This window comes from Triturus cristatus, chromosome 8 (assembly GCF_964204655.1).
Source record: "Triturus cristatus chromosome 8, aTriCri1.1, whole genome shotgun sequence".
Lineage (NCBI taxonomy): Eukaryota > Metazoa > Chordata > Amphibia > Caudata > Salamandridae > Triturus > Triturus cristatus.
The window spans coordinates 1,635,239,290-1,635,252,335 of NC_140591.1; the positions used below are offsets into that span (position 1 = coordinate 1,635,239,290).

Genomic DNA, 13,046 nt, shown 5'->3' on the forward strand with positions numbered 1-13,046 from the left:
ACAAATGGGAGTATAAGACAGTACCATGTATCGTAATCGAGTCCAAAATACATATACTATTCCCACTACAATTTATACAAAACTACGCAAACTATTATAGTAAATATATATAAATAAGTAAAATAAAAATTACTACTCCCAACACAAAAATAATGAAACTGGGTAGAATTCTCCCTTCAGTAAATGCAACATAAGTGAAAATGTTGGATTGTGGATAGGTAGTATTTACTATACCCATTCCAGCAAGTAGTACAGTAAACAAACTGTTGGTGTGCGGAAGGGTGAAATTTGCTATTCCCACTTCAGTAAATAAAACAGTAGGGAAAGTGTTGGATAGCGGAGGGGCAAAATTTAATACTCCCGCTCCACTGAATATAACTGTAGGGAAAGTGTTGGATTCCAGAGGTGTAAATTTACTATTCCCACTCCAGTCAGTACAACAGTAAGTAAAGTGTTGAATAGCTGAGGAGTAAAATTTACTATTCCCACTCCGTACACCAGTAGGGAAAGTGTTGGATATCGTAAGGGTACATTTTCTTATTCCCACTCCATTCAGTACAACAGTAAGGAAAGTGTTGGATAGCGGTCAGGTAAAATGTACTTATCCCACTCCAGTCAGTAAAACAGTAGAGAAAATTTTGGTTTGCGGAAGGGTACAATGTACTATCTCCCACTCTAGTCAATGCAACAGTAGAGAAAATGTTGGATAGCGGTGGGGTAAAACGTAGTATTCCCACTCCAGTCAATACAACAGGAGCGAAAGTATTGGATAGTGGAGGGGTAAACTTTTTATTCCCACTCCAGTCAGTGCAACAGTAGGGAAAGTGTTGGATAGCGGAGTGGTACAATTTACTTTTCCCACTCCAGTCAATACAACATTCGGAAAAGTGTTTGAAAGTGAAGGGGTTACATATTCTAATCCCACTGCAGTCAGTACAAAAGCTTTGGGTTGCGGAGGGGGAGAATTTACTATTCCCTCTCCGATCACTGCAACAGTAAGGGCAGTGTTGGATTGCGGAGGGGTAAAATGCAGTATTCCCACTCAAGTCAGTGCAACAGTAGGGAAAGTGTTGGATAGCGGAGGGGTAAAGTGTTTTATTTCCACTCCAGTCAGTGCATCAGTAGGGAATGTGTTGAATTGTGAAGGGGTAACATTTACTATTCCCACTCCAATCAGTGCAGTTATAGTGAAAGTATTGTATAGCAGAGGGGTGAAATGTACTATTCCCATTTTAGTCAGTGCATCAGTAGGGAAAGTGTTTCATAGCAGAGGGGCAAAATGAACGTTTCCACTACAGTCAGTACAACAGTAGGGAAAGTGTTGGATAGCCTTGGGGTTACATTTTACTATTCCTACTCCAATAAGTGAAACAGTAGAGAAAATGTTGGACTGCGGAGGGGTTCAAATTTCTATTCCCACGCCAGATAATACAGCAGTAGGGAAAGTGTTGGATTGCAGAGTGGTAAAATGTACTATTCTCACTCCAATGAGTGAAACAGGAAATATTTTGTATTCCCACTCCAGTCAGTGCAACAGTAGGGAATGTGTTGGATTGCAAAGGTGCAAAATTTACTATTCCCATTCTAGTCAGTGCAACAGTAGGGAAAGTGTTGGATAGTAGAGGGGTTGAAATTTCTATTCCTACTCCAAATAATAGAACAGTAGGGAAAGTGTTGGATAGCAGAGGGGTACAATTTACAATTCCCACTCCATTCAGTACAACAGTAGGGAAAGTGTTGGATTGTAGAGGGATAACATTTACTATGCCCACTCCAGTCAGTGCAACATTGATGGCAAGCAAAATATTTTGAACTAAATATATTTATTTCTAAAACAAATTAAATAACGAAAAATATACATTTGTGGGGAAAAAATACATGTATATATTTAATATAAAAAATTGGCAAAAGATAAACCTATTACAATGGTAAATACATATCACAAATATCTACAAATATTTACCCTCACCCTTTACCCCTAACAACCCCACAACGCGCACCAAAAAATTGAAATAAACAATTAACATAATTATCAACTAATTAATTATTATTTAACATCGAATTATTAATAAATAAAAAAAATCTTTCCACCCATTTAGCCCTAAAACCACCACAACCTGCACCTAAAAAAAAATATTTAGACAATAAACACAATTAATTATCAATTAATTGATTAATATTTATTAACATGAATTAATTAGAAATAAATTACTACCCACGCTTAAACCCGCGTCCAAAAATACAAATTACATTAACATAATTAATACCAATAATTAATTTATATTAAATAACTGCTCACTATTGATTTATATAAAATTTACATTAAAAAATGTAATGGCACAATTACCATTAATTAATATCAATTACATAAATAATATAAAATAAAAAATAGTCATTTATTTATTATAATTAAATTACTTAACACCTTATACCCCTATAATCCACAACACGATACGAAACTAAAAATCACCTAACTTAATTACATTAAATGTAATAGCTACTAAAAATTTAACATATATAAAAAATCATAAACAATTATACAAAAAATATCATATACATCATAACATATACTGAAATACATAACAATAATTTAAAATTGATGTTTTAAACAACTATATTTTTGCAAACGATAATAATGACTTTGATAATTTAAAAATTGACATTACTTACCTTAAAGCAATATTCTTGACATCAATATTCTTGCAGTCGACATTTCAATACCACAATATTTTACATTCAATATTTTAGTATAAGCATTTTCTTTACGATATTTTGTCTGAGTACTGACTGTGCATCGTATTACCTGCTTCTTTGCAGGCTGTGTTAGTAAGGGAACAACTTTTCTCAGGTTCCTCAAAAGTATAGGCAGGTAGCCACTGTTATCTTGACATGGTCATCTATGCAAAGTTTGTGGTCAATCAGAACTTCTAGGTTTCAGACTGATTGAGCAGATTTGGACTTATGCCCTTTGACCCGGGCCAGAAGTTGCAATCCAGTTGCGAATATACTTTACTGGAGGAACAGCACCAAAATTCAGTTTTACTACTGTTAATTTTGAGAGTGGTCCTATTAAACTAATTAGCCGTTTTAGCTAAGCAAGCATGACGTTTTTCGAGCCGAGTTGGATCATTATTGTTTGGAGGGTATTAGTAGGCTGTCATCAGTGTGATTTACAAATGACACCCCAAAAGGTTTAATCAGTCAGTAATAGCCAGAGGTAGATATAAAACAAACATACCACTTTCAATCTGCCAGAAAGATAAGAATCAATCCAGTCAAGTAGGGCACCACCTCACCCTATCTCCTTTAGTCTATAAGGTATGATTTGATGGTTGACAGTGTTAGACAGCGGACAGATCCAGCAATACCAAGACTGCTAACCAACCACTGTCAACTATTCTTAGCTCATCTGTTGATACCACCAGTGTTGCCTCTGTGCAATGGGCTGGTCTGAAACCCATTTGCTCTGGTTCCAATAAATAATGTTCCAGAAAACCAGCCAGTATTTTACTGATATACTTTTCAAGGATCTTAACTGGGTAGGGAAGCAAAGAGATTGGCCGATAATTAATTGGGTACTTAATATCGACCTTAGCTTTCTTTAGCTGTGGCGTTACTGAAGCTTTATTCCAAGCGGATGGAACAATTCCAGTGGGAAAGTATTGATTACAGATGTTTTGTAAAGCGGGATAGTTTGGTAGCTCTATTCTTCCATATTCTCGGGGAATGGGGTCAAGCAGAGAACCTGAGGAGATTGATGAGGCTAAAATTCTAAATTCTTCATCATTAAGTAGTTCCACCTTCCAATGAAAATTATAACCATTCAATGTTAAAGTACCGCTCAATTGTCAATCTCCATTCGGGGGGGAGGGGGGGTTCTTCCTTAGATCAAAATCATCCACTTTTTTATGTCATCTATAATCAATCAATTATTGAATAGAGGAAAAAAGAGGTTATCAAAAAGTTTTTGTGAAGGTTCAACTTTTTGTTTTTAAACAGTCTGGGGAAGCTAGTTCTTTTACAATATCAAATACTTTCTTGGAGCTATTTACTGCTTCTGTTCTCGTAGAATAGATCTCTTAAAATGTTTTTTGTAGTCATAGAGTGCCATCTTCAGACATATCTTGTCTTTATCATGGTAAAATCTATGCCACCGCCTTTCCCGCAATCTATAGGTTAGTTTCAGCTCCTTCAAAGTATCTGTGAACCATGGTTCAGAGAGTTTGGTTTGTGGTACTCTGCAATTTCTTTAAATGTTATTTAACTTCTTACTGTTTTACATCTTTCTTTGAAAATACTGCAAATTGCAAACTTTGAGTCTTATTTATGAGCCCCCTGCACAACCAGAGTGTCACTTATTGTGGGGCCACAGATTACAAAATCATATCTGAGGCCACGCAAAGCCACTTTGTGGAGTAAGGCAAGGCAGCGGAAATCGCTGCGTTTCCCTACTTTGTGCTCAGGAGGTGTTCCATGGGCGTTGCAGTTGGTTTTTCCACGCAACATCCATTGATTTTGACACTGCACCAGATTTACAGGACCATGGAAACCTCGGAAAGTGCCAAACACCTTACACATTCCAAGGTGAGGCGTGAAGGATAGTGGCACAACAAAGGCCTCCGAGGCCCCCACAGTACGGGGGACCCGAGCTCCTGGGGGGTCCCCCTCAGCACTGTACCCTGACCTAAGTGCTCTGGAGTGAGTCCAGAGGGGGCCCCTCCATGTGCTTTGGAGGGGGGTCCCCTCAAGTTACATTATGCCACTGGTAAAGGGGACAAAGTTCGTGATTTCTCCTTGTTATTTCTTAAGAGGAAAACCCCTCTTAGGCCCCATACTGCACAAAAGCAATCCTGCCAACAACACAGGAATCATTGCATCATGGTGCAAGGATATCTGTGTTGGAGCAGGGCAGCCGAAACGGCTCCAACGTAGGGGTAAAGGGGAGGCATGCCCCATATTGCTTAAATACGGGGCATTCCTGACCTTTTACTTTGGCGTAGGGCAGTGCAGCAAAATTACTTGCTGCGCAGCCCTACGCCAAATCCCAATAAATAAGCCCTTTTGAGTCCTACCAACAATACCAGCATTCTTCAATAATGTTTCCTAATCTTTTAATAAAAACAATAATTAAAATTACTTTTAGTTTTTGAGAGTTTCACAGAATCATTCCCATTATTACAGGTAGAATGTTGGTAAATGTCTTCATTCAAAGGTGGAGCATGAAAGTGAGTGCTCTGGTGATGTCAGTATTTACTGTCTTTATTCTATATTGCCATTAAGTTTCTGTATCACGGTTCCTGAATTAAAATGCCTCCAGCCCATAAAGACTAGCAGGCCACCAAGAAGACAGTTACCAGGACACCAGGCACAGAATGACAGCAGCTGGGGTTCCTTTGTTTGGAATTTGATAGACGCTTTCAGTAGCGGGCCATGCCAGTAGTGGGTTGGGGGTGGAAGTAGACATACGACAGGATAGAGAATGTAAAATAAATAAATTAAATCACTTACCTTGATGCGGCGGGCAGTAGGTAATTGGTTTTATTTAATTATTTATTTTACATTCCTTAGCCCGTCATATGTTGATTTCCACCCCGCCCCGCCTCACTGCACCACCAAGCTTGCCTGCACCATCCACTACTGGACGATTTACATTTTTTGTTTTCCCTTCTCTTTTTCTCCCTCAATGCCACTCTCTTCTTTAGGTTTTATGCTCTTTCTTCGTTGCTACCCTCCCTATTTTTTTTTCATAATTTGCAGTTTTCCCTTTATTTTCTTTATTTCCTTCTCACGTCATCCCAGGACGTCATGGAATGGGCAGAACTTCTCCCAGTGCTGGATTTTCATTTTAAACAGCTGTGCAGCTCTTTTCAATTACTTTGGCCCACCAGTATGTTGACTATCTTATGGGAACTGCAAATTAAGCTTTCTACAGCCTCAAGCCTCACACATGCTATTCAAACCAAAAAGTAAGAAGCCATAATTTCATCTTCAAGAAGCCTTTGCCTTTCAAATGCCTTCTACTTGCTGTGTTCATAGGTACCTATCCGCGAGATAAGGGGATAAAACACACTGTTTTGATGCAGATGTTTTGGGGTAGAGTATTAGTGCCTCATGTGTCCTGTTTATATTAAGACTTTGGTGAAGGGTAGTAACAGCTGGCCTCAGATTAATGCTAAATGATTTATGAATTCTGCTACAGTAGAATCGTCTATTGTATTCAGACACCAAGCATTAAACTACCCTTTTTGCACTCATGTTAGGCAGCTCGTTTGAAAAATATGAATTTGAACACTTCCTGTCAGAACCCCTTTCGGAGGGGCACAGAGCTCGTAGGGACTACTGGGCTAAACCATGGAGGTTGAGGCCGTTTACTCCTGGTGTCCCGGGGTCAAACCTTATATGGATCTCGAACATCTGGGCCAAGGACCCCTTGTGCACTGGACTCTCAGTGGTAGATGTGGACAAGCAGTCCAAGGCTCCCTCACAGGGAGGTCTGGATACAGATTTGTGGGCACAGTCTCAACTCAGTGGTCACTGACCTGCCACCTTGGAAAATGATCAACAGTGTGATCCTTCAGCTGATTCATGGGAGTGGGCATAGAAGCACCCGGGGCAGCATCACGAGTTACAACACGAAACATGGCATGCTTATTCTGAGAATTACTAGGTAGTTTATTCATTGCTGCATGTGCATTAACTTTGCTTTATATTGTAACATTATTGTAAACATTTAAGTATTTTATATACATTAGCAGCATTGCTGGGTTTCTTTTGCTAGCCAATACTTGTCTGGTAAATAGATGGACAGTTCTGTTCTCTGCCCAACCCCAGCATTGCTTTCAGATCCGAGTTGCTGCTTTTCTATATTGGCAAGGAACATTGCAAGACCGGTGTAGGTGGAGTTTTTGCCAAACTCTGCCCTCCACGTGGAATGCAGAATGAGAAAAACTCTGAACTCTGCTGGCAGAGTGGAGTTTACTGCCCACCGCTAATCAACACACTGCGCGGGATGCACCCGGGCAAAGCCCAATAGGCTGGGCTGGGCCACCCCACTTGGCATAGAGACTTCCCTTACAAAGAGCAGACCCTGTTACCACAGTATAATGGATAAGCAAAAGGCTGTTATTGCTGCCGGTACAAACGATAACCCGGGTGCTTGCTCGATCACTAACTATCTGAAGACGGCCATCTCGGTGATTTAATTCTGTGATTGAACCTGTGGAGGAGAAGCTTGTGTCACTAGGAAATCTGTATCATTATAATCCACCAATGGTGGAAGTGCTCAACAGAGACTAGGGGGGCAAGTTAATGAAGATAATGATAGCACTCGGGACCCGGCAAACTGCTGTGCGCGCGCGTGTGGTATGGCTTGGTACTCCCCCATGTCCCCTCTTTACCTTTGGTACCCACAGCCCTTGTCTGGATGAGGTCTCCCTCCCTCAAGGCAAGTATTGAGACCACACCAATTTTTGGATTAGGGGGTGTAACCCCCAGCCGTATTTATTGCAAAATTAAACATTATTTATTAACGTTGTGTACAATTACGCAGAAAGGCCAGATACATTGTTAGACAGATGTCACATGGCTATCCTTAACTCTAATACACACAACTCCTACCGTAAATCTAACAATGCATATATTCACTTTCTGCATGTCCCCTCTAGAGCCTATGGTAAGGTCAATGACTGGCAGCCTCCAGATCCCAGCAAACTACGAGAAATTACTTCGCCGGAGTCGGCTGGCGCAGGGGGTACAGCTTATCGGACGGATACTTTCCCCCGGGCCCCCCCACGCCCTGTGCCTTAAACTCCATAACGGGGGCTGCAGAAATTCTGCATACTTGCGCCCTGATGCGCGTGCGGGGGTGGCCACAGGCCCACTGGAAAGAATGACTCCCCCGGCCCCCGCACTCCGACAGCCTACCTACCGGCTGTCACTGCCCCTGGAGTTACATGTTTCTGACCGCTAAGGACCGAAGACTATGCTTTTAAGGGGGGGGGGGCATGGGCCAGGCCGGTCTAAACCGGCTGGACCCCCACGCTTCCGGTTCACAACATGCAGAACGCCGCTTATTAAACGCTTATGGGGGAGGTGGGAGTGCTCCCACCTCCTCCTTTCCCCCGGGGACAGGTCCGACTGCCATAATGGCGGCGCGTGCTACTTAGCGCTCTGCCTTGCCCAGGGACCTGGATATCACCACAGCATTAATGGAGCCCTTTGCCCTCTTCTTTGAAAAACACAACTCAGATGCTTTAGCCTCCCTGCCAAACAGAAGGAAAAAAACAGGCCCACGCCTATTTGTGGGGAAACTTTATTACCCTGCACCACCTAATGTTGGGGACCAGGACCTGGACATTGCTACTTATCCATCCTGTGAGCGGCCAGCATTTTTGCCTATTGTCAAGGATCATGATCATCCTACTGTCTAAGGGGCAGGACACCTCTGTCCAACTGCTGGAAAAGGCTTGGGCGTTCAAGCCACACAACTTGCACCGTGGATTTGTCCCCTGATTTGAGTGTACTCTTTCAAAATATTGCGGGCATCAATAATAAACTGACAGTAACGGGGTATCCCTAATATCTAACCAGCACATAGCATGCCTCCAGGAAACCTGCTCACGTCCAGTACAGGTTAATGGTTTTGTATCTGTGTTCTCGCCTGCAACTCCCTCTCCTGCAGGTCATCATAGCGGTATCCTCCTAACTGCTATAAGTAGTGCCTTGACAGCCAAGGTGGTGAAGACCTGGGTGGAGTCGCCTTTATTTTAAATAATTAGCTCGACCCTGATTGGGGCACCCTTAGTGATACCTATAAACCTTTAACACCACTTTGCCAGTAGAAATGTACAAATTGTCTATTCACTTGCTTGCACCCTAGCTATGGTTTTCTCAGGCTTGAAGGAGGATTATCTTTCATAGCATCTTTATCCGATTCACAGAATCATAAAAGCATAAATACAAAACATAAAATGAAATCTATTTACATGTGCAAAACTTTAGTCCACCCATTAATAGTTTACAATGCAGTGGATAACCCCTTGTTCTATCAATAGAAGCAACGTAATTATTTCCCTAGAATTCAAAGTGCATAGTGCGCAAATACTTTATCATTGGTGATACTTTAACATATAGGTTACTCCGTAGTACTTCAAGGCCAGGTTTTACAAGTAGCCTGAGGCTAATTGTTTCCATAAAGTGCAAGGTGCAAAGTGCAAAATAAGGAAGTTATGCCTTTTACATGGCATCATATATTCATAATTCTTCTAAAATGCAGTTGTATACGATCCTCAACTATCAGCAGTTCAACATTTTCAATTTCCATGTAAATCTCATATACTTAAAATGTGTTATGAAATTCATAAGGTTAAAATTTGCGCCCTTTCTTCATCCTAGTAAAATAGACAGCCAATAAAAATCTACTAATACCAAATACAATAAGCTTAGAGGTATCAGTTTTTAAAATGTGCAACATTGAAGGAGGATTATGTAATAGTTTGAGGGGGAGATTTTAATCTCAGACTCTGCCCTATTGCTGATGGTGATGTCTGCTGCTTAGTAGATCTTGATTTCCCCTACCTCTCGCATTTTATTCTGAATCCTTGTGGTGACATTGTAAATAGGCTTCTGGACGTTCATCACCTTATTCTTCGCAGTGATGTAGTCGCAAGTGAAATCCTATGCCAGGCAACAAACACTGGCAGAGGCAAGGGATACAGGGGTCCAAGATATGGGCCAGCAAGGTTTGCAGATTTCAGACAATGCCTTAAGCCATCACAAACCACTGATTTTAAGTTTAGGTTTCCCCGGATACCTCTGGATAAGATGGTCTGCACCAACAATTACACCAGGAATTAGGGGTACAACGTAAATAGAGGGATATTGAGCACAAAGATTTTCTGGCACCGTTGGTGGTGAACTGCAGAGATCAGGTTGAGGTTTGTTTCAGGGAGAAACCCAACCCTGGGCGAGCTCGGGAGCCTTCTCTGCCGCATCTAACATCTAACCGCACCTAAACACCCTCACTCACAGAGGACTAAGAAATGGTTCGATAAGACTTGTTCATCGCATCCTCCTACATGCACTGTACATCTTCCCCACGAGACATCAGGAAATGCAGGGTTCTCTGTAAAGAAGCCATGAAGCCAAGGAAAGAAGAAATCAGAGGGGAAGGCATGGGAACAGCTGGCTAGTGCTTCAGCCAGGAATGACGAGACCCAATTCTGGAAGATAGAGCGTCGTTAATCTCAAGCTGCCCCAGTACTGGTACAGATGTACCCATACCTGAGCATGACTGTTTCAACCATTTTACCAATTTATATAACTCTGATGAACGGGCACCCGCTGAATGTAGCCCTAATATACATCTATATGTATCTATACAGATCGAGCCAGCCCGAATAGTACTGAGGAGCTAACAGTCTCTTGGGGACCCTTGACCCGCCTTAATGTGCGCAATGCAAATAATTCAAAATGGAAAATACCATTCGCACCATGTTTGTGAACGTCATCGGTTGTATGATGATACAACGCATGCCTGAACTACGCATGCCTGTATCATGTCTCCACCATGACCGCATCCGTACCACGCATGCCTTTACCATGCATGCCTTTCTCATGCAATTTTGTGGCATACACATGATGGGTAAAGGGACATGCATGCTATAGATCATACCCCTGCCCCCTGCCCTGTAAACTGTCCCTTTCCCCTTCCCAAGCCCAAAAAATTTACCTCACACCCCAAAAACTACCCCGACCCGGCCCTTCTCGCCATGAGGCCTAAAACTGTCCCCTGCTCTGCTAACCGTCCCTTTTCCCCTGCTCCACCTTTAGCCCTAAAACTGCCCCACCCTAAAAACTACCCCAAAGAGCCCTAAAAACTGTCCCCTACTGCTGCTAACTACCGTGACCCTAGGCCAGCCTGCCCTGAGCCCTAAAACTGCTCCCTCCCCTACAAACAACCCCAACCCCCTCCTAAAAAAACTACCATCCCAAGACCCAGCCCCACTTACCTCACCACATCCACTCCTGATCGTCCTTCCTCTTCCTTTCTTCCTTGTCCGCCCATCCTCTCAGCAACTAGACAGCGCATTGCTTTAACCACTCATGCGCGGTTAAGGCAAGCGTGGTTATGCTTGCATTGGACACGTGTGACTGAGCCTGTGTTGTTCTGACCGTTTCCCAACCTTTTTTACTCCATATCTATTTATAAGACCTACTCAAGAATCCATGGGTAGGGTGTGGCTGAACTGTTGTGACATGCAAGAACTTACACAGCTTACATGTTACATCACTAACTGTTTTTCACTTTTAATCGTGGTTGTGCAGCCACTACCACATCCACCACCACGTCCACCACCACCATGTCCACCACCACCACCATGTCCACCACCACCACCATGTCCACCACCACCACCATGTCCACCACCACCACCACGTCCACCACCACCACCACGTCCACCACCACGTCCACCACGTCCACCACCACCACGTCCACCTCCACCACGTCCACCGCCACGTCCACCGCCACGTCCACCGCCACGTCCACCGCCACATCCACCACCTCCACCACCATGTCCACCACATCCACCACCGACACCACCACATCCACCACCACGTACACCACCACCACCACGTACACCACCACCGCCACGTACACCACCACGTACACCACCGCCACGTACACCACCGCCACGTACACCACCGCCACGTACACCACATCCACGTCCACCACCACATCCACGTCCACCACCACATCCACGTCCAACGTGGGCACCCATAAAAGGGCTCTTTTTCGGAGATCTTCTGTTCCTCGCTGTATCGGTGCTATGGTTGTGAGGGGCCTAGTTACATGTGTTTATGTGAGATGTGAATATAAAACCGGTAATGGGAACCTCTGTGATGAGTTTTATTCTATATGGGTCACAACCTGATTAAAAGGAAATGAGGGGGCGACTGTTTTGTTATAATGTGACAAAACAAATTCTCAACCCCCAGCTGCTTAACATGTTTCTCGCCTCAATAAGTCACGGAAGTGATCAGCTGGCAATTCTTCAGGACCGAGTGAATAATAAAAAACTATCTCCAATTGGCAAGGAGGGCACCAAAAGTGCCCTACAAAGCAGTCTGGTGGCGCTGCAGGTGCCCCCACCCCAGCCTAATACACTATAATCCTGTCAGGGAGGTGGTCACACCTCCCTGTGAAAGGTAACCAATTGTCCTGTCTTCCCCTGCTCTAGCTTGGCCTAGCATCAGGAGAGCAGAATCCTGTCTGTGGTCGGCAGCAGCCCTAGGTGGCGGTCAGGCTCTGGAAGATCGGTCCCGGGAGCATGAAGGGCTCCCCAGTGGAGCCCTACCATGGATAGAATCATACCACCAACACCGATTATGGTGTTGGGGGTATGCTTCCAACATGTTTGTCACCAAACATGACCACGTGTGTTACAGCTAGTTTAGAGTCCGCCATTGCATAATGACGCATGGCCAATCTATATCTGGTAATGGCTGATGCACTTACAAATCCTGGAGAATGTACTCTGGGGTTTGTACGGGTGTCCTGCTCATGCAGGGGCACCCTCACACTTGTAACCAAGCACCCTGCCTTTGGGACTGAAAAACCTGCTAGAGGGGTGACTTATAGGTTTTAAGTGCAGTGACCTCAGATATAAGGAAACACATCTGTTGTGAGGGGTGCAAGAATCCACTCACACAGGCTGCAAAGGCAGACCTGTAGTCACAGTTTAGAGGGTCCCTCATTGGTGGCATAATACATGCTGAAGCCCCCATTGGGGACCCCTGGTGTACCTATGCTCTAGGTACTTTAGTACCATATACTATGGACTTACAAGTAGTCAATTAGGAATGTACCAAAGTACATAGCCATTGTAGGGAGGAAGCACACAGACTGGTGTCCTGATTAGCAGGATCCCAGTCAGACTGGTCATAAAACACAGCAACACCAGGCAAAAAGTGGGGGTAACCATGCAGAAGGATCCTACCATCCTACAGTGACCTATTCAGAACCCCTAAAGTCTTCCTTCGGTGCTCCA

General features: G+C 43.5%; 1 protein-coding gene across 3 annotated transcripts in view; it reads left to right on the forward strand.

The window, feature by feature from the left end:
• LOC146808464 (transient receptor potential cation channel subfamily M member 2-like) overlaps positions 1-13,046 on the forward strand; it is a 1,747,278-nt gene that overhangs the window by 554,433 nt on the left and 1,179,799 nt on the right. The window lies entirely within an intron of this gene.